The sequence below is a fragment of the Hyperolius riggenbachi genome, chromosome 4 (genome assembly GCF_040937935.1).
Source record: "Hyperolius riggenbachi isolate aHypRig1 chromosome 4, aHypRig1.pri, whole genome shotgun sequence".
Lineage (NCBI taxonomy): Eukaryota > Metazoa > Chordata > Amphibia > Anura > Hyperoliidae > Hyperolius > Hyperolius riggenbachi.
Genome location: NC_090649.1, coordinates 374,546,986 through 374,569,055, shown reverse-complemented (window position 1 = coordinate 374,569,055; position 22,070 = coordinate 374,546,986).

The window sequence follows — 22,070 nt, the reverse complement described above, 5'->3', positions numbered from 1 at the left end:
ACAGCGCCTCCATTCCCGTAGCCTCCGGCACTGAAGGGGTTAATACTTCCTCCCCTCGTGGCCACGCTAAGTCAACTTCTGGCAAAGCAGGGGGCGTGTCATCAGCCATTCAGCAGCTACCACCTGCTGCCGCCCCCTGCCGCGAATCACGGCCGACCTGGTCACCTGACCTCCTAAGGAAATCTCTCCTTTCTGCTCCAGGACCTGCCGACGTCATGCGGAGTCATCTGACTCCCCTTAGCCAATCACAGCCGCCCTGCCCACGCGTCTACGCGTTCAAAGCGGCCGGACCCAATCACCATCTGTAATGGCAAGGAAATGGCCGCTCTCCCTAGCTGATCCGCTCTGGTCAGCATACACGGGAGACCCCCGCTCCAGGACCCCACCATCTGGCGTCAGCCCTCTGGAAAAAACATGACCTCTCCGTCCGTGGACAGGAATAAAACTGAGGTATGTCTGGTAGGGGCAGATACTATATATATACACCCTGCCTGTAAGCATGGATTAACCTCTTCCTGTCCAATAGTAGGTGGAAGGGTAATCTCTCATCTGGGTTGCTGTCCTGGAGACGACCCTGGGAAAGATACGCCATGTTGCTGAGTGGTCTAGAGCTCCAGTACGCAGCCTAACCTATACAGATGCGACAGATGACATGGAAGTTTTACCAAGCTGAACTGTTTCTAGCAGATACCCAGTCCCCTACGCATAAATCTCTCACTACCCAGAGTTCCTTTAAGTTGCTGGATGGTGCACTGTTTAAGGGCTCTGCCTCTGACACAGGAGACCTGGGTTCGAATCTCGGCTCTGCCTGTTCAGTAAGCCAGTAATTCAGTAAGGAGTTCTTTGGGCAAGACTCCCTAACACTGCTACTGCCTACTGAGGGCGCTCTAGTGGCTGCCTCGCAAGCGCTTTTAGTCCGATAGGAGAAAAGCGATATACAAAAAAAGGTATTATTATTATTATGTTGACTGTTAATTTTTGCTAATGCCTCAGATCAAACCCTGATCTCCTACACCTATTTGCACTAAGATGGCGGACTCCGTGGGGCTAACCTTGGATACCCACATGTACCTCCGGAAGGTTGTTCAGGAGACTGACTGGCCCCTTCGGGGACTAGTCACTCTCCGACAGCTTGCTCTAACACAACTATTTTTAGTTGTTCTTCTTTGTTGCCACATCTCTAACAGTGGCTACTATAAATATAAAGCTAGTCTAAAAATGTTGCATTGTATGCCTAAAATGCTACCTTCTACAGGTCTTCTTACTACTTTCCTTTCTTTTTCTGCTCTCTCCTATTGTGCTTATCCTTTTTACCAAATGGTTACCAAATTTCTATATGATTAAGCTCATATCTTAGACAATGGTTAAACTATACTATCTAAATGCCAAGGGTTTAAACATCCCACAGAAAAGAATGTCTCTATTGAGAGACTTACGGAAACTTGATGCAGATCTGGTCCTACTCCAAGAGACACAATCGACCTCTCAGGACTCCGTACGTCTCCATAATAGACACTACCCTGATGTATACCTTGCCTCCGGGCCCAAACAACGTGCAGGGGTAGCCATACTATGCAAAAAAGGCCTTCCTATTCAAATAGATAAAATCATAAAAGATGATAAGGGACACTTCTTAATAATCCTGGGTTCCCTGGCTGGTAAGCCAATTACACTGGCAAACGTTTATGTTCCCAACACACAACAGATCTCTTTCTTGTCATATTTCCTCTATAAGCTCCAAAAAAACGCCAAAAGGACGATTATCTTAGGAGGGGACTTCAATTTGGCCTTCTCTTCCATTAAAGACAGAAGCAAACCATCCTCCTCATCTACCTCCGCATCCCATGAACGCAACTCCCGCAAATTTCGAATGCTACTCCGAAAATTTGGGATGATAGATCTTTGGAGGGTAGCCAACCCCACAGCGGTAGAATATACGTTCTTCCCCCCCCCCCCCCTCATGCCTCCCATTCACGTATTGATTATTTTTTTTGCCAAAGCCCAACTTCTTCCTCTCCTAATCGACTCCACTATATCTCCCACAGCATGGTCAGATCACCACGCAGTCATATTAGATCTCGACTGGTTAGCTAACCCATACAAACCATTACACTGGAGGTTAAATTAATCTTTATTAAAAGATAAAACACTTGTTACCAATTGTTTAGAAGAACTACAATCTTTCTTCATGACAAACATAGACTCAGTTGCATCCTTTGGCTTTGGCCATAAGGCCTTTATAAGGGGCTATTTTATTGCACAGGGCTCTAGGAAAAAACACTACACCTCAAAAAAACTGCTAGAACTTAATAATTCTCTTACAAAAGCTTTCAATTTATATAAGAGTTACCCAACACATGAACACTTCTTGACCATTCAACAACTTAAACTGGACATACGCACTCTCCAATCTTCCCAACTTGAAAAAAGTTTAAAATAGACCAGACAGTTGTTTTTTGAAAGAGGTAACAAACCACATACTATATTGGCTAAAAAACTCAATCCACAGAGCACTCAGCAGACAATCTATTCATCGAAGGACATTCAAGGTGTTATCCATTATGATCCTACTAATATAGCTAAAATATTTACCTCCTTCTATGAACAACTCTATAATCTCTCAGCTCCCTCTTCTAACCCACAATATTCCAAAAAAGTATCCCTTTTTTTAAATCAATTAAACCTTCCCAAACTATCTGACGAGGACCGACTGATATTAAACTCGCTAATAACCACAACTGAAATATTAGAAGTCCTTAAAAAATTACCCTCATCTTAATCCCCAGGTCCAGATGGCCTACCCTATTCATACTATAAGCACTTCCAGTCAATTCTTATTCCACACCTGGTGACTTTAGCTAATAAAATTATGAACGGGGACATCCCACCTAACTCCCTTTTAAACTCACTAATTACAGTTATCCCCAAGGAAGGGAAAGATCCCCAACTACCCCAGAGCTACCGCCCTATAATCCCTAACTCGGATTTAAAAATTATCACAAAAACAATAGCTAATCGTCTCAATCCTATCTTAACCAGGCTTATCAATAACGACCAGGTAGGAGACCGTCAAGCAGGAGACAATACCCATAGAGCCATAAACCTGATATCATTAATGAACAAGATGGGAAGGCCTTCTCTGCTTCTAAGTTTAGATGCAGAGAAGGCTTTTGATAGATTACATTGGCCTTTTCTTTTTCAGGTTCTTGAACATCAAGGTTTTGTAGGCCCCTTTTTACATAAAGTCAGGTTTCTATACTCTACCCCATCGGCCTCAATTAAACTTCCTTTTGCTTCCCCTACTCCTTTTCAAATTCATAATGGTACGAGACAGGGTTGCCCCCTTTTACCACTCCTCTTCGCCTTGAGTATCGAACCCTTGGCGGCAGCAATTCGACAAAACATTAACATAAAAGGAGCTCTTGGTTACGCTTTAACGCGCTTAAGCTCACCAACTGCGCCAAAGTGTCCCCAATCTGGTGAGTCCTACTCTACCATGCAAAATGCCAGTTTTTATAAGCAGTCTAGTGGGAACTAATCCAAAACCCAGAGTCAACTAAATGGGAGAAAAAGAAATTAAAAACACCTCACCTTTCACTAGCTACCAAATGAACTCTCTGAACATGTGCTATGCACTAATTTATATACTTAACTGTGCTAGAGGTGGGCGTGGCTATGCAGGCTCACAGGGGAAAATTATAAACAAATATCAAGGGGTGAGCAGCACAAACCAAAATTTAATGCAATATTTTTGCAAAGTATGCAAGCAGCAATGGAGATCCCCAATCTCCACATAAAATATATAATTAATGCAGAGGGGCTGCAGCACACAATAGGAAACAGTGACAGGGGCTCTTGGTTACGCTTTAACGCGCTTAAGCTCACCAACTGCGCCAAAGTGTCCCCAATCTGGTGAGTCCTACTCTACCATGCAAAATGCCAGTTTTTATAAGCAGTCTAGTGGGAACTAATCCAAAACCCAGAGTCAACTAAATGGGAGAAAAAGAAATTAAAAACACCTCACCTTTCACTAGCTACCAAATGAACTCTCTGAACATGTGCTATGCACTAATTTATATACTTAACTGTGCTAGAGGTGGGCGTGGCTATGCAGGCTCACAGGGGAAAATTATAAACAAATATCAAGGGGTGAGCAGCACAAACCAAAATTTAATGCAATATTTTTGCAAAGTATGCAAGCATCAATGGAGATCCCCAATCTCCACATAAAATATATAATTAATGCAGAGGGGCTGCAGCACACAATAGGAAACAGTGACAGGGGGGAGATTGGGGATCTCCATTGCTGCTTGCATACTTTGCAAAAATATTGCATTAAATTTTGGTTTGTGCTGCTCACCCCTTGATATTTGTTTATAATTTTCCCCTGTGAGCCTGCATAGCCACGCCCACCTCTAGCACAGTTAAGTATATAAATTAGTGCATAGCACATGTTCAGAGAGTTCATTTGGTAGCTAGTGAAAGGTGCGGTGTTTTTAATTTCTTTTTCTCCCATTTAGTTGACTCTGGGTTTTGGATTAGTTCCCACTAGACTGCTTATAAAAACTGGCATTTTGCATGGTAGAGTAGGACTCACCAGATTGGGGACACTTTGGCGCAGTTGGTGAGCTTAAGCGCGTTAAAGCGTAACCAAGAGCCCCTGTCACTGTTTCCTATTGTGTGCTGCAGCCCCTCTGCATTAATTATATATTTTATGTGGAGATTGGGGATCTCCATTGCTGCTTGCATACTTTGCAAAAATATTGCATTAAATTTTGGTTTGTGCTGCTCACCCCTTGATATTTGTTTATAATTTTCCCCTGTGAGCCTGCATAGCCACGCCCACCTCTAGCACAGTTAAGTATATAAATTAGTGCATAGCACATGTTCAGAGAGTTCATTTGGTAGCTAGTGAAAGGTGAGGTGTTTTTAATTTCTTTTTCTCCCATTTAGTTGACTCTGGGTTTTGGATTAGTTCCCACTAGACTGCTTATAAAAACTGGCATTTTGCATGGTAAAGTAGGACTCACCAGATTGGGGACACTTTGGCGCAGTTGGTGAGCTTAAGCGCGTTAAAGCGTAACCAAGAGCCCCTGTCACTGTTTCCTATTGTGTGCTGCAGCCCCTCTGCATTAATTATATATTTTATGTGGAGATTGGGGATCTCCATTGCTGCTTGCATACTTTGCAAAAATATTGCATTAAATTTTGGTTTGTGCTGCTCACCCCTTGATATTTGATTAACATAAAAGGAGTTATCCATGGCAAACATGAATATAAAGTATCGTTATTTGCGGACGACATCCTACTCACCATTACGGAACCTTTGATATCACTCCCAGCTTTACATAACACTCTGAACCTATATGAATCTCTATCTGGATTCAAATTAAATCAGGATAAAACAGAAGCCTTGCCCATAAAAATCCCCTCTAATCTATTAGCCTCCTTAAAAGCGTATTTCCCTTATAAATGGCAATCCCATTCCATAAAATACTTAGGAATTCAGCTTACATCCACCTACAATAATCTGTATAAAAGCAACTTTCCGACCCTTATCCAAAAAATTCTACAAGAATTACATAAGTGGACAGCATATAAGATTTCATGGCTGGGCTGAATATACGCTTTAAAAATGAACATCTTGCCACGTCTATTATACCTATTCGAAACCCTTCCAGTATTGGTTCCATCCTCTCAACTGGCGATGCTTCAATCAGCTTTTCTACAATTTGTGTGGAATCATAAAAGACCAAGTGTCCATAAGAATATTCTTCTCTCTTCTAGAGAGCAAGGTGGCCTTGGTCTCCCAAATCTGCGGTATTACTATTACGCAGCGCACCTTCGACAGCTGGGGGAATGGTCGAATCTAAGGGTATACACAAAATGGGGTCTCATTGAGGCAACCAGTATGCGTCCTGTCTCACTAGCATCCTTAATATGGTCCCATCACACAATTAAAATCCCCACACAACATATCCTCCCAACGATCAAATTTACACTTCACATTTGGCGCTTAACCGCTAACATGGCCAAGTTGAGGTCCTCTCCTTCACCGTTACTCCCGATACTGGGGAATCCCTGTTTTCAACCAGGCTTGTCTGAATCATTTATGTCCTCATGGTTCAAACTAGGTTTTTTTAATCTTAGTAATTGGATACCTCCCCTCACAGGTAAAGTTTACACTAAATCACAGATAGAAGAAAAAATCCCTTTTACCTCTAAACTAACCTTAGAATCACCTTAGCGGTATGGACGAGCTCAGCTCGTCCAGTACCGCCAGAGGGTGCCGCTCAGGCCCTGCTGGGCCGATTTTGTTCAAATAAAGTGCAGCACACGCAGCCGGCACTTTGCCAGCCGCGTGTGCTGCCTGATCGCCTTCGCTCTGCGGCGATCCGCCGCGAGCAGCGGCGAAAGAGGGTCCCCCCAGCCGCCTGAGCCCTGCGCAGCCGGAACAAATAGTTCCGGCCAGCGCTAAGGGCTGGATCGGAGGCGGCTGACGTCAGGACGTCGGCTGACGTCCATGACGTCACTCCGCTCGTCGCCATGGCGACGAAGTAAGCAAAACACGGAAGGCCGCTCATTGCGGCCTTCCGTGTTACTTTTGGCCGCCGGAGGCGATCAGAAGAACGCCTCCGGAGCGCCATCTAGTGGGCTAATTAATTTAAAAAAAACCCTCCCGCAGCCGCCCTGGCGATCTTAATAGAACGCCAGGGTGGTTAACCAAATTACCCATTTCATCCATTCGCTCATGCCCGAGCCACCCACAGACTTTATCCTATCACCCTTTGAACAACTTTGTAATCATAAGGGACACCAAAAAGGCCTGATTTCACAAATCTATGGACTACTCACTAGATCAGGTTCTTGCATCCCAGACCATCCTTATATGTCTAAATGGTCAAATGCACTTTCGTCCACTATGCCCATAGAAGATTGGTATGAGATATGGGAAAATGCCAAAAATTATTCCTTGTGTATACAAATTAGAGAGACTATATATAAGATTATCTTTCGATGGTATCTTACCCCAGAAAGATTATCAAAGATCTATCCAGGTACTTCAGATCTTTGCTGGAGGGGTTGTAGCGATAAGGGTACCCTGGAACACATTTTTTGGTATTGTCCTCTGCTTACTCCTCTATGGGCCAAGGTCCAAGAACTTATTGCATCCACCACTGGCACACTGATGTCACTCGACCCCCTCCACATGCTATTAGGCAAGCCACTCCCGAAAGTGAACAAGTACACAAATCGTCTGATCAATCACATACTCACGGCCACCAGACTAACCATAGCCTCAGCATGGAAAAACATAGGTCCACCAGATATCTCTGAAGTTATTTTGAAAGTCAACTGGACCAGGTCCATGGAACAGCTTACTGCCTCAATAAGAGATACAGAAAACAACTTTCACAGAATCTAGGACTCATAGCCCTATACCTCACCTGTTTACCAACCCCCCTGAATACTAGAAACTATCATTGTCTTATGATCAAACCCCCACACTGACCACAAACTCTGCAAAGAGATATTTTCCCACGTTTTCCATTAACATTTAGACCCTGGCATAATACAACTCTAAAACCTAGCACAGTCTATAAAAAATTGCAGGTAACCTTGGATGACCTAGATCTATCTAAGATAATAGGAACCACTCTACTTTTCCTCTAAAATAACACTCAACATCTTTCTTTTCTTTCCTTTCCTTTTCTACTCCTTTCTCTATAGTTCAGCCTATACTTCTTGTTAGGCTAGGTGTATAAGAATATGTTTGATATTTTTGATTACAGGATCCAGCACTGGTGATAAAACATGTAAGATTAAAACTTACAGGATCTACTTCACCTGACAATACAGTTCTCCAGGTCTCATAGCCTATCTTAAAGACCATAGAACTTCCCTGGACTCTTTCAAAGGAACATTTTTTCTCCAGAGTCTTGCGATAATAACTTTCCTCTGACCCTGATGGATCCTGCCTCGATTCTCTTTATGTGATGTTCAATTGTTTTATATTTTCTCAGTAATGTACAATCTGTTCTGTTACTTATACTATGAAAAGTATATAATGTACATTGGAAGTTTTTTGTTGAAAAACCAATAAAAAAACAGTATAACAAAAAAAAAAATGTTTCTATTGTGCCGTAGTATTTATACTTATGCACTTGAGGACCGTAGTGGTAAACTCCCCTAAAGACCAGGCCATGTTTTGAGAAATTAGCCACTGCAGCTTTAAGGCCATGCTGCAGAGCCACACAACACAGCACACAAATGATCCCCCCCCCTTTTTTTCCCCACCAACAGAGCTTCAGCCTATGACAGCACATCACTCCCGTAGCAACAAGGGGGACAGCCATGTCACACGACTGCAGGGATGGTCGTAGTCAGCCAACTTTGCTACGCTGGAACTACGCGTAATTTTACGCAATTACGCTTCGCCAAACTACGGCTTCAAAATCAAATATTCGCTTTGTATGCATTTCGTAGACTACGTGTTAAAATACGCAATTACGCGTAGTGCGTAAGTGGACGTAAGCTACGTGTAGCGGTACTTCGCTACGCGTGAATTTGTAAGCGTAGTTTTGAAACTTCACCTGCGAACTACGATGCGCAAATTCGCACTGGCATAGTTTCTGCTCATCCCTGCACGACTGTCTGCAGTACAACGTTGCTGCAGATCGCAGCGCTGTACCAAGTAAAAAGACGGCGTTTTTCACCGTCTAACAGTCTCCAGAGTGGCGATCGCTGCTGGGAGACTGAAGGCGGAGCGGAGCCTACCAAGAATGGAGATGCGCACGCAGCCTGCACGCCATCTCCTGCAGTAGCAGGTCCCAGGATTTGATGCCAATTGGTATTAGGTGGTCCTGGGGCTGCACGTTGGTGTGACGTGGTCCCCAGGTAGTTATAATATGTTCCTCTTTAACAAGCTTTCATTTTCTTTCAAATACTCTTTGTTAAATGTAAACAATCTTAAATCCTTATAAAATGGAGAAACAGGGAAATAAAAGGGATAAATAATGTGAGAAAAGGCCACAGGAAGACCTTAGGCTTATAAATAAATTAATTTAGTCAATTAAGAGATTTGGGCAGCATGGTGGCATAGTGATTAGCGCTCTCACCTTGCAGTGCTGGGTCTCCAATTCAAATCACAGCCAGGGCACTATCTGCACAGGGTTTGTATGTTCTCCCCATGTCTGCGTGGGTTTCTTCCCACATCCCGAAAACATAGAGATAAGTTAATTTTCTTCCCCCTGAAAATGGCCCTAGACTATGATACAAACAATACAAAGACATATGAATATGGTAGGGATTAGATTGTTAGCTCCTCTGAGGGACAGTTAGGTGACATGACAATATATTCTGTACAGCGCTGCGGAAGATGTTGGCACTATATAAATACTAAATAATAATAATAATACTAATAATAATTTAGTGCTTTACTAGTGGAGAGCTCAACTAGTTTCCTTATGCATCCAGATACACTTCCTAATTCCAACATTCTTATCACACTTTCTAGTTTTCCCTACTGTTTGCTACCACTGTCCCCACACCAGTCAATATCTATATCATAGGGTTTTCTTGGTAATATATGTCTTGGTGTTCAGAAGTGCTCAGCCACTCTTCTGCTAAGAAATGGTAAACACCCTCTGGATCTGCCCCACCCTAGCCATGGTGGTTCTGGGTCATCATAAGATGTGTTTATATTCCTTAGTACTGGTCCAACCCCTATCCCATAGAGCAATATCAATCCATACCATGCATTGAGGAGGACCAAGAAGTCTGCAACAGGCTCTATGTATGTTGGATTAATGTGGCTCTGTAAAATGTATTGGTTACAGGCTCACTATACAACAGATGTTCTGGGTGTGCAGCTTTGCTTTCAGGGGCATAAAGAGATGACTTGTAATGAAAATGTACATCTATCTCCAGAAACAGTAGTGTATTTCCTGCCAAGCTTTCCTGTGGGTCAGTAAGCAGTTACTGTGTACTCATACATACTTGTGACAGGGTGATCCATTGCCTGGCTCACGTCACAGCAGAGGGCAGATACCTGCATGTTGGATTCAGGCAAAGAGCAGGTTAATTGGCTAAAAAGGCTCCAGACAGGTTTGATGCTGCAAGCTTTATCTAACCAGAACAAACCCTGATTGAAATGGGAGTCTGGAGACAGTCAAGTGTGTGAGGATGGAACACTTGACCACACCCTCCAGGCCAGGATTTGGCTGATACTCTTGGGAGATCAGCTGCAGCATAAATAGCTTTTGAATTGGCTGCTCGCTGCTCTAAGTTAGACTGTGGATGCTAAGCCAGAGAGTGGACACACAGAGAGAGTGCTCCTGTGTAGAGCTGCTCAAATCCGGATCCGGGAGACATCCGGATAGTTCTATCCGGATATCTCCCACTTACTTGTGCGGGGCGTGCAGGGGGGTCAATCTTACCTGTCTGACGTCTTCTTCGATCCATGCCTCGTCGCCTCCTACGATGCGGTCCAAGTGGTGGTCACGTGATTGAAAACACTTCCTCCTTCCAGGTTGAAGGAGAAAGTGTTTGTAATCACGTGATGCGCGTGGAGCGCATCATGGGAGGCGCCGAGTGACGGACCGAAGAAGATGTCAGACAGGTAAGATTGAACCCCCCAGGTTTACTGGGAGATATCCGGATAGCAACTATCCGGGTATCTCCCAGATCCGGATTTGAGCAGCTCTGCTCCTGGGACTACTGAGTGGGCCAGAAGGCCAAAATGACTGTTGCACTTGTTTGCTTTTACTAGCATAGTCAGGTTTCCAGAGAGTGAGGAAGACTAGGAAGTCTGACAGGCTCAGGATTAGAAGATATACTGAATCGTCTGACTCAGTTGATGTCCCAGCGGGAAGCAGCCACCCGACAGCAAGCCGCCAGTAAAAGGCAGCAGGAGCAACATCAAGAGTGAAAATATTTATGGACCAGTTAGCGGCCTTAGCTGAGAAAGCTGATAGAGATCGGTAGCTGTTACTCGAGGTCGTACAACACTTTGCACAGCAGATTCCGGGTGGTGATACCAGGAGTTCACTAATACCCCACACCAGCCGATTGTTGATGAAAATGACTGCAGAAGATGACGCAGAAGCATTTCTGGGTACCTTTGAATGGACTGCCCAGAGAGAAGCATGGCCCCCAGAACAGTGGGCCAGCCTAGTAGCACCTTTTCTGTCAGGAGACGCCCAGAAGGCCTACGTGGACCTGGATCCAGAAGCGGCCAAGAATTATGACATTCTAAAAATGGAGATCCTTGCTCGTTTGGGAGTCACAACGGCCCTGCGGGCCCAGCGAGTGCACAAGTGGCTATATGCATCGGACATCTCCCCATGCTCCCAGATGCATGACCTTTGCTGTCTGGTGAGGCAATGGTTACAGCCTGAGAGTCTGACTCCAGCCCAGATTGTTGAAAGAGTAACTATGGACGACTTCTTAAAGGATACCCAAACTGACATGTGACATGATCACTGCCGCAATTGGCGCTGATCGCGGATGTTTTGCAATTAGCGCTAATCGCAAAATGCACTACCTGCAGCATGTTTGCTGTGATTCTGAAGTGATCGCGGTACAGTGCTTAATAAAGCACTGATTGTGATCGCTCTGAATCATGGAAGTATACAGTGATTTTACCACGCTAATCACGGTAACATCACCCCTGCAAAACGTTTTGCACTTTTTAAGTGAGAACGGGCCCTTAAAGAGTGGTCTTATGCATGAACAAGGATATGTAAAACATTATTACACATAGAGCAGACCCTGCATTGCCAATGCAAGGTGTTACTGTTGTGTGAGTTCCAAAAATGTTTAATTCAGCTGCAGGGCCGGGCCGAGGCATAGGCTGGAGAGGCTCCAGCCTCAGGGCGCAGTGTAGGAGGGGGGCGCACAATTCATTCAGCTGTCATTCCTAATTGTGTTTGAAGCAGAAAGAAATAAGAAAAGGGGATACATAGCAGTGACTGCAAGCCAGATAACTAGAGATTAAGGTGTTGGGGAGGTTGTGGGCCCTGTGGCGCCTCTTAGTCTAATAGCAATCAGTGTGTGACGGCTGGGGTGGGAGGGATGGAGGGGCGCACTTTGGTGTCTCAGCCTTGGGTGCTGGAGGACCTTGTCCCAGCTCTGTTCAGCTGTCAGGTGCTAACCACACACAGATTATTAGAAGCATGATTCACATAAATGAAGTGAAAATAAAGTTCAGTCTCTAGTCCTTTTAAAATAAAATAAAACACTATTAGTAATCTTACCATCTGGATCCAGGCAAAATAAAGTCTATTCTCTAGTTCCAATAAATATCAAGCCATATGATCTTCTCCCTACAATCTGTTGTATACAGCTCAGAGCTCTGGGGGGTAGTAATTTATGCAGACTTCAATACTAAATTCACAGTTCAGTCACCAATCACAAGAGGGGGAATTATTTATACTGTGTGATATCTGAACTGAGGTGGTGCTGTTGTTTTACAGAAATGCTACAGCTGAATCTATTAATCTATTATGTAATCTGGGTCCTGGATACATGAAAGAAATGTGGCAGCTGCATAGCATTCCCTGCAATCTCAGATCCACAGGTTCTAATAATCTAGTCATACCCAGAGTCCACCTGAAAACTTTTGGTCACAGAGCCTTCTGTCAAGCCGCTCCTACATTATGGAACTCCTTAGCTCCTCAGCAGATCAGGACAGCTCCATCCCTGAACATGTTTAAATTCAATCCAGACTTCAAACTACACTATTACACCAACAGCGTTTTCCCCCATTGAGTTTGTGCATGAAACACAAAAGAAGGGACACCGAGAGCCCAATATGTTGTGATACCAAGGTAGATTGTATAAAAATAAGATTAAATATAATCACAAACCAAGGTTACCACATAGGCAACCACTGTAAAGGCAGGTGGGGAGATGAGACCTGACCCCACTCAGGTTGAGAAGTCGCTGTAGATCGAAAAGATGAGGAAGCACCCCTCCATCAAGGGTGGGCTAGCAAAAGACTGAGGTTTGCAACAAAGGAGCCAAAACAGGATAAAATACATTAAAAACCATTTAAAAGCGGAGGTAGTGGAGACTTACCTCCTCAAAGTAGACACAAATTCTGTTGATTTTGGTCAACAATAAATTTTATTCAATTACTAAGTAATAAAGTAATTACTATGTAATTGTTATAAAATGTATTTTTGACCAAAATCAACAAAAATGTGTGTCTACTTGGAGGAGGTAAGTCCACCACTACCGCCTCTTTTAAACCGTTTTTAACATATTTACCTGTTTTAGCTCCTCTGTTACAAACCTCAGTTTAGTATTAGAGTTTGGAAACTGGTACTCACTTTTTATTGTGTTTATGCATTATTTAGCACCAGGTCCTTTCCACCTGTGTTAGAAGAGGACATATTCTTCCCAGTCCCTTCATCCTGACCTCCCAGTTAGCCCCTCCGTGGTACCTTCAATACACAAAGGTAGAGTTTTAAACTTTGGCAGGACGGGTAGGGAGAAAGGTGCAATGAATTCTTTGACTGTGTTTTAAAGGTACTGTTATCCTTTTTCTATTGACTTTTATATTTAAGACTGTTAAAATTAGAGGTTTGCTCTTGCTTGTTTTTAAGGTTATGAATTTGATCATTTCCAGACCACACACATTAGCATTTACATTACAGATTTTTTTTTTAGCTAACCTTGCTCATATTACTACATTTGATGGCACATTTTTGTAACCAAATTGATTTATGTACAAGCTAATTAATCATAATTTAATACATTTTTCATATAATTACACTAATTTAAGTTTCTAGCAAGTGAAAAATGTAAGAGACTGTAATTAAATATGACATTATCATTGATGTGTCAAAAATAACATGTTAATAGATTTTTCTGACACATTGCAATGACAGTTTGTAGTCACTCTGCATAGATATTATCTATCAAAGCAAAAAAGTTATGTTTCACTAAAACAATTTAAGAAAATAACATCAAAAGTTTATCACAGATTTTGTTATTATAAGATACAGAGATTAAATCACTAGAGAGTAGTTAATATGCCAATAAATCTGCCATGACCAGAAATCAGGGTGCTGTGGGTGCTCCAAGGTGATGGCATTGGTGGGAGCTATAGGTGCGGTGGGCAGGGAGGAGAGTGGGAGCCACGCAGGAGGGAGGACGGAGAAGAGCTCTAGCTATACTAAGTATGGCTGGGGCAAAAAGCATCTTTAAATTTGACTCCAATCTTCCAGATTCCCAATGGTCTGTTAAAAAAAACAATGGGGAGCCTTGGAGTCAAATTTACAGATGCTTTTGCTCTACTTACAGTATTTTTTGCAGTAGATCCTCCTCTGCCATGCCATTGTCAGGGTTTTCGTACAATTTGTCACCTTTTTTAAAGAAATTGTGGCTGCAGAGATGCCCTGAAAGTTTTGAAGTTCTCCTGCCCATTAAAGTCTATGGAGCCAGCCGCGAACTGCCAGTTCGCAAACATTTGCTGTAAATTTGCAAAATTTGATGTTTGCTTCATTACTACTGATGAAGCAGGAAAGCCACAATACACATCAGGTGGATGTGGTGGGAAATAGGGTTCTGGTTTGGTATTCTGCCACTTTATTGTTAAGCATGCATTCTTGTCTGCACTGTTTCTGATCACTTTGTGCCCATGGTGCCCAATTGATTCCTTGCAGGCAAATGGCTGTTTGTTGCACAATTGCACCTTATTGTTATCTTTTGCAAGTAACACTTTTGTTTACACCACTGTCACTTGCACCTTTCTTCAATTACCTACCTCACTCTGGTAGCCACATTTTCTTTGTGTTTCAGAAAAATGTTTTACGGCAACTATGTTTGACTTTGGTAAAAAATTAAAGCAAAGCCAAGCTACGACCTGAAATTCTCTGCCTAGTACCTGCAGCTAATTTGGGATATGTACATTAATGCTTGCAGTTTGCCAATATGTAACAGATGGCGAGTGGAAACAATATATTCTTTGAGCATTGCTGGAGCTAGCTTTTTGTTTGTTTGTCCTTGATAGAACTGTATCAGATTTTTATATTTGAAAGTATGCAACTGAATGCACACTGTGTTCTTGCTGACAAAGAATATTTGATGAAAAAATCGTAACAGGATCCAAAGAGACATGTAACTTAAAACCCAACTATATGGGCAGAGCTATAATTCATTGGGCTCCACACAAAAACATTAAAGGGGACTTAACCCCCCCTCAAAAAAGCACCGACTAATGTTGAAGCAGCCACTTGAGACATAACAAAATACTGTATGTGCTGTTCTCCACAATAAATACTTCTAGAAACTTAGATGATCATTAAGCAGACATATTTCCCAAACAACATGATTAGGCAGCATATCTCCCTCAAACAATATAAGTTGGCACTATATATGCCATTAAATAACATAATATGCCCTCCTATGTATAAAAAAAAATGATGAGGCAGCAAGTACCCCGCAAATATTATCATGCAGTAACATGTACTGTACTCCCAAATAACATAATTCCCCAGCATGTGCCCCCCATTAACTTAAGGAGGCAAAGTGTATCCCTGCTCCCCATATAACATCATGTGTCTGTACGTATTCTCATTTGTACTTTCAAATAACACCACGGCCCCTATGCAATTCACTTTTTCCCCTAAGTTTTCTAGGTGAGGTTTTCATACCTTATCAATAAAGTGGCTTCTAAGTCACTGGAAAGCAAGACAATATTCAGAATAATTTTGATAGTACTTTTACACCTTCTATTTGGTGTTTTTCTCATTTGCAAAATGCTGCAAAGTTATTGAAGAACATATAAAAAAATTATCCTAGTAGAAAAAAAGGTGAAAAGGTTTGCCTACCATTAAAGTCAATGGTGCAAATGTTTGCGGTAAAATTTGTGAACACAAAATCACGATGTTCGACCATCACTAATAGTTAGGGGCGCCTCTAGGCATAGGCAGTACAGGCCATTGCCTGGAGTGCCATTGTTTCTAGGGGCGTCATGTTGCTGGATGAAGCCACGCCCTATGGATGAAGCCACACACCCTGACTAAACCCCGCCTCCACAGGTGTTCTATTACTTGCTTCTGCTGCATCTGCTTAGCGTAAGTTGCAGGCAGCTGCCACTGTGTCCCTCTGTGCCTTGTACATCCCCCCCCCACCTTTGTGCCTCCTTCTGTCCCTTTTGTGCTTCCTTCTGTCTCCTTATGCCTCCTTCTGTCCTTTGTGCCATGTCTTACCCCCTGTTTGTCCTTCTTTTTCCTTTTATGCCTCCTGTCTCCCTTTGTACCTTCTTCTGTCTCCATGTGCCTCCTTCAGTCTCCCTGTGCCACCTCTGCCTCCTTCTGTCCACCTGTGCCTACTTATGTCCCCCTGTGCTACCTCTGCCCCCCTGTTCCTCCTTCAGTCCCACTCTGCCTCCTTCTGTCCTCATGTGCCTCCTGTCTCCCTTTGTGCCCCATTCTGTCTCCATGTGCCTCTTTGGTCCCCATGTGCCACCTCTGTCCCCTGCACCTTCCTCTGCCCCCTTCTGCACCCCTTTGTGCCTTCTTCTGTCTCCCTGTGGCTCTGTCTGTCCCCCTCTGCCTCCTGTCTCCCTGTGCCTCCTTACATCCACCTCTGCCGTCTTCTGTCACCCTTTTGTGCCTTCTTCTGTCCCCCTTTGTGCAGCCTTCTGTTCCCCTTTTTGCCTCCTACTGTCTCCCTGTGCCTCCTTCTGCCCCTTGTGCTTTTTTCTGTCCCCCATCGTGCCTCCTTCTTCCCCCTTTGCGCCTCCTTTCCCCTGTGTGCCTCCTTCAGTCCCCCTTCTTTCCTCCTGTGCTTCCTTTTTTTCCTCCTTTGTGCCTCAATCTGTCCCCCATTGTGCCTCTGGTCTGCCCCACTTTGTGCCTCCTTCTGCCCCACTTTGAAACTCCTTCTGTCCCCCTGTGTGCCTCCTTCAGTCCCCCTGTGCCTCCTTCTGTCCTCCTTTGTGTCTCATTCTGTCCCCCATTGTGCCTCCTCTTGTTGCCCACTGTGCCTCCTTGTGTCCCCCTGTGTGCCTCCTTCTGTTTCTTTGTGCCTCCTTCTGTCCTCCTTTGTGACTTCTTCTGACACTCATGCCTCCTTCTGTCCACTTGTGCCTCCCTATGTCGTCCTGTGTGCCTTATTCAGTCCCCCTGTGCCTGCTTCTGTCCACCTTTGTGCTTCCTTCTGTCCCCCTGTACCGCCCGCTGCCCCTTTGTGTACCTTCTTCTGTCCTCCTGTGCATCCTTCTGTCCTCCTTTGTGTCTCATTCTGTCCCCCATTGTGCCTCCTCTTGTTGCCCATTGTGCCTCCTTGTGTCCCTCTGTGTGCCTCCTTCTGTTCCCTTGTGCCTCCTTCTGTCCTCCTTTGCGACTTCCTATGACCCTCATGCCTCCTTCTGTCCCCTTGTGCCTCCCTATGCCGCCATGTGTGCTTTATTCAGTCCCCCTGTGCCACCTTCTGTCCCCCTTTGAGCTTCCTTCTGTCCTCCTTTGTCCCTCATGAAAGTGGAACCCTGCCTATGTGTATTTTTTGGTGAAACGCTGCCCGCATTGTGTATTTTTCTGGTCAAACGCTACCGCAATAAGTGTAATTTCTGGTGAAACTCTGCCGCATTATGATTATTTTCTGGTGAAACATTGCCACATGATTATTTTCTGGTGAAACGCTGCCGCATTACAATTATTTTTTGGTGAAACACTGCCATATTACGATTATTATCATGAGGGGGGGGGGGGGGGGGAGGCGCTACAGGTTTTCTCGCCTGGAGTGACAAAATGGCTAGAGGCGCCCCTGCTAATAGTGACTGATTTGGATTGAAGTAATTTTGATGACATATGGCTGCTGAAGGGGTTAAGAGCCCTTAGCAGCCAACAGAGTTAGTGCAAGCTGGAGGGTGGTATGCCACTCACAGTTCTGGTGTTCCGAGCTCACAGGGACAGATGGCTTGTAACTTGTGGAATTTGGCTTTTCACCTCATTTCACCTTATAAAGTGGCCTTTTGGTATATATTTTTTAACATTTCACAATATGATTAATGCAATTATATGCCCCTGGAACATAAATTTTACAGGAGGAAAGTGACAAACACTCTTATGTAATTTTTTTTCCAACACATTCATAGTGTCACATGTTGAAGATTTACCTCCAGGCTCTAGCAATGCAGCCAGCTCTTCTGAGAGCTGGCCTGAGCCTTTGGCTTCATCTTTTTGGAGAGACCCAACCACGCTGCATCCCCAGTATCCCTGTATTTGTGCGCACTGGCAGTTTCATCAGATGGGCAGACATGGTCAAACACCCATCCTATTTCCTCCAGTGTTAGCATCTGGTGGGTAATTGATTAGAAAAGAGTGACTGGTCGATCACTCTGCTACTCTGACTACTCTATTGTGGCTGCTGGGACCTGTTGTCCTATCCGATTGGTCTAAGTCTCAATAAAGTCTTGCATTTCTCAATATGCCCTCACCCGTGATATTGGTTAGGTGCTAGTACTGATCTGCTGGGTGTGATCTGAAACGTTACTGACCTTTGGCCTAATTTTTGAACCCTGCCTCTGTTTAGCTTTCAGATAGTTAATTTCTTTCCCTGGGCTCAGACTTTATATCTTGCACGCATAAATCCTGGGGGCAACCAAAGTTGGGTAGACATGTTCAGAGGTGAGATGGGCAAAAATACAAAGGGGACAGGCATCCCAAAGCATGGCCCTGCCTCCATTTACAGACAGCGCATCTGAGACTAGAGATGGCCCGAACGGTTCGCCGGCGAACGCGAACTTTATGGCGGTTCGATTCGCCTCCTATACTACAACATTAGGGTCAACTTTGACCCTCTACATCACAGTCAGCAGGCACATTGTAGCCAATCAGGCTACACTCCCTCCTGGAGGCCCTCCCCCCCTTATAAAAGACAGGCAGCATCAGGCTTTTCACTCACTTGTGTGCCTGCAGTAATTAGAGAAGGGAGAGCTGCTGTGCAGAGACCTATAGGGAAAGCTTAGTTTCTTATTCTGATTCTTATTGCTAAAAAAGCACCCCTCAACAGCTCTTTTGAGAGCTAATCTTGTTCTTGTGATCTATTTTTTTTTGTGTGGCCCACTTGCATTATATACAGCCCTGTCAGTCAGTCGCAGCTGGCCTTTGGCCCCTTGGTGGTATAATTACTGTGCCAGGTGCACATTATAATACCCATCACTGCATATGCCTACCTGTTGTTCACAGTGCACCCACCTACCTAAGTGAGCACATGCAGTGTCACTGTGCCTGTCCGGTACCTGTCTGTGTTTGACAGTTGCACATTGTAATACCCATCACTGCATATACCTACCTGTTGTTCACTTTAGTGCACACACCTACCTACGTGAGCGCACGCAGTGTCGCTGTGCCTGTCCAGTACCGGTCTGTGTGTGACAGGTGCACATTGTAATACCCATCACTGCATATACCTACCTGTTGTTCATAGTGCACCCACCTACCTACGTGCGTGCACGCAGTGTGATATACCACTCTGTGCATACCTGTTAACTGCACCTGTGTGACTGACTGTACATTGTATTAGTCAAGTCAGTGCATACCTTTCACTTCATCCTCCACAATATGGACAAAGCAAAAGGCAGAGGCAGGCCACCTGGCAGGTCTGTTTGAGGTCGCGCTGTCCTGATTTCGTGCGGCCCTCGACCAAAGTACAGTGTTCAGAGGAAGGCACGTGCCATCAACCCCCAATATTGTCAGGACGTAGTTGACTAAAACACAGAACACCTCATCTTTCTCAGCTTCCGCACAGAAGCGTGACATATCTTCCTCCTCCTGCTCTGATTCTGGCACCCCAATTAACACTCAGTCGGCCGCCGTGGTTGGCCGCCATCACCACAGGGCTCAGTTGGGTGGAATTTTTTGTGTGTGTCTGCCTTTGTACTCTCTGCCACCAAAAATTGACGCGTGGAAAGACCAAGACCCGTGTAGGGACAACTACCTTACAAAGGCACATGATTACAAAGCACAAACTGCAATGGGATGACCATCTGAGGAAAAGTAGCACACAAAAACAAAGCCACACACCGCAGTGGAAGATACCAGGCCGCAATTTTTTCTCAAAAAAGGCGATACCTAACCTGTACCGTGATGTTGAAAGGCAAGTGGTGACATCTCTGGCACACAGCGTTGGGCCAAGGGTCCATCTGACCACGGATGCCTGGTCTGCAAAGCACGGTCAGGCCTGCCTGAAGACTAAGTCAGTCCCCACACACAGCATCTCTGCCTGCCTGCCCCAAGACTAAGTCGCTCCCCACACAGCACCTCTGCCTGTAGGCCGCTTGACTGCCTTCTCCGCCACCACCAACAGGGTCCAGGACTCCAGGTGGATTCCTGAATTTTCAAGGCCGCTGCTAGTAGCGACCGCTATACTACTTTTTCTGGTGTGTGTACATGCCTGCCTAATTTTTCTGGCTGCAACAACAAAACAAAAGGCATGTACATGTGCCAATTCCCCTTTGTGATCATTACCTTGCCACGGTGAAGGGGTTTGCATATCACAATGAAGCAATGACAGACGGCTATATGAGTGTCTCGGGGGGGGGGGGGACATTGTGCTTCATTGTGGACAGACCAAATTTGATCAGCTGGACAGTCACTGTCACTGTTGTTCTATCATTGAGCTGCCACAGCCCGGCGACCATATGGGCTTGAAAACCGCCATCACCTGCACTCTGGCCATGGTGCGCACCGGTCCAGCACGGTCGTCACTACACAAACAGCTGTTTGCGGTGCATTACACAGTGAGTGTGGTGTGTCAGTGTGAAGCAGTACTCTAATTACACTCACTGATTGATGTATACACATGCAAGATGTTTTAAAGCACTTTAGGCCTGCAATTTAGCATTCAGTGTGATTTCTGCCCATAAAACGCTGCTTTGCGTCAAATCCAGATTTTTCCCCGGGACTTTTGGCGTCTATCCCACTCATCCATGTGAAAACTTAGATGTTAGACCCCTTGAAACATCTTTTCCATTACTTTTGTGGCCAGCATAGGTGTTTCTAGTTTTCAAAGTTCGCCTCCCATTGAAGTCTATTGTGGTTCACCGAACTTTTGCGGAAGTTCGCGAACCAAAAATCGGAAGGTTCGGGCAATCTCTGTCTGAGACCCACGTCCATGACAAACATGCCCAAATAAGCACACCTGGGGGGGGGGGGGGGGAGGTACATGCTCACTTCCCCTATTAAGTGAGCTACCTCTACCACAAAAATGGCTCACCAGCCTAGCCAACTCAAGTCACAATGGCAGCAATCATAAATGATAAAAATAAATCATATATGTATCAAAAATTGATGCTGGATGTCACCTTACACAATTAGACCATGAAGATCTGGGATGCGCTGATGGTCATCCCTCCAGATCCATGAAACTCCCCAAGAGAGCCCAGTGATCCACTGCAACAACTGTGTGAGGGTATGATCATGAATTCGACGTGCATTCATGGAAACTTCCTCGCTCTGGTGTCTAAGAAAAGTGATCCTAAGAAACCCAGAGATGTGATTTGCAGACGTCTATGTTATTCTGACAGAGAGGAGATTATGCTTAAGGCAAGAGACAATGGTCCGATAGAATTGGAGGTGAGCATTGTTAATTTGTATATGGATTTGGCCTGGAGATCTTGATCTATTAGAAGATCAGTAAAACCATTGCTAGAGAACTTAAGAAAGTGGGGGTGAAATATAAATGGGGTTTTCCGTTTAGTTTAAACGCAAGTTTGAATGGGAAATCTGTGATTTAAGACAAGATCCAAGGATGATTTGAAAAAGTTTTGTGAATCTTTGGAAATACCTTTGGTGAACATTGAGGATTGGAGAAATGCTGGGTTTGGTGCTTCTCACATACAGCAGGAGAAGTGGCAGAAAGATGGAGAATTGCTCTTGGTGGGGGGAGGGTTGATTGGGGGGTAGTTGCCTAGTCTTCTTAGACTTCTCTCCGGTAGTTCTCAATGGGATTTGAGAATAGTAGAATGGGGGTTCTCTGGAGGTGGATGTCCTAAGAGGATAATTGGGTATAGGGTTTTCTTTGTGTGTGTGTGTGTGTGTGTGTGTGTGTGTGTG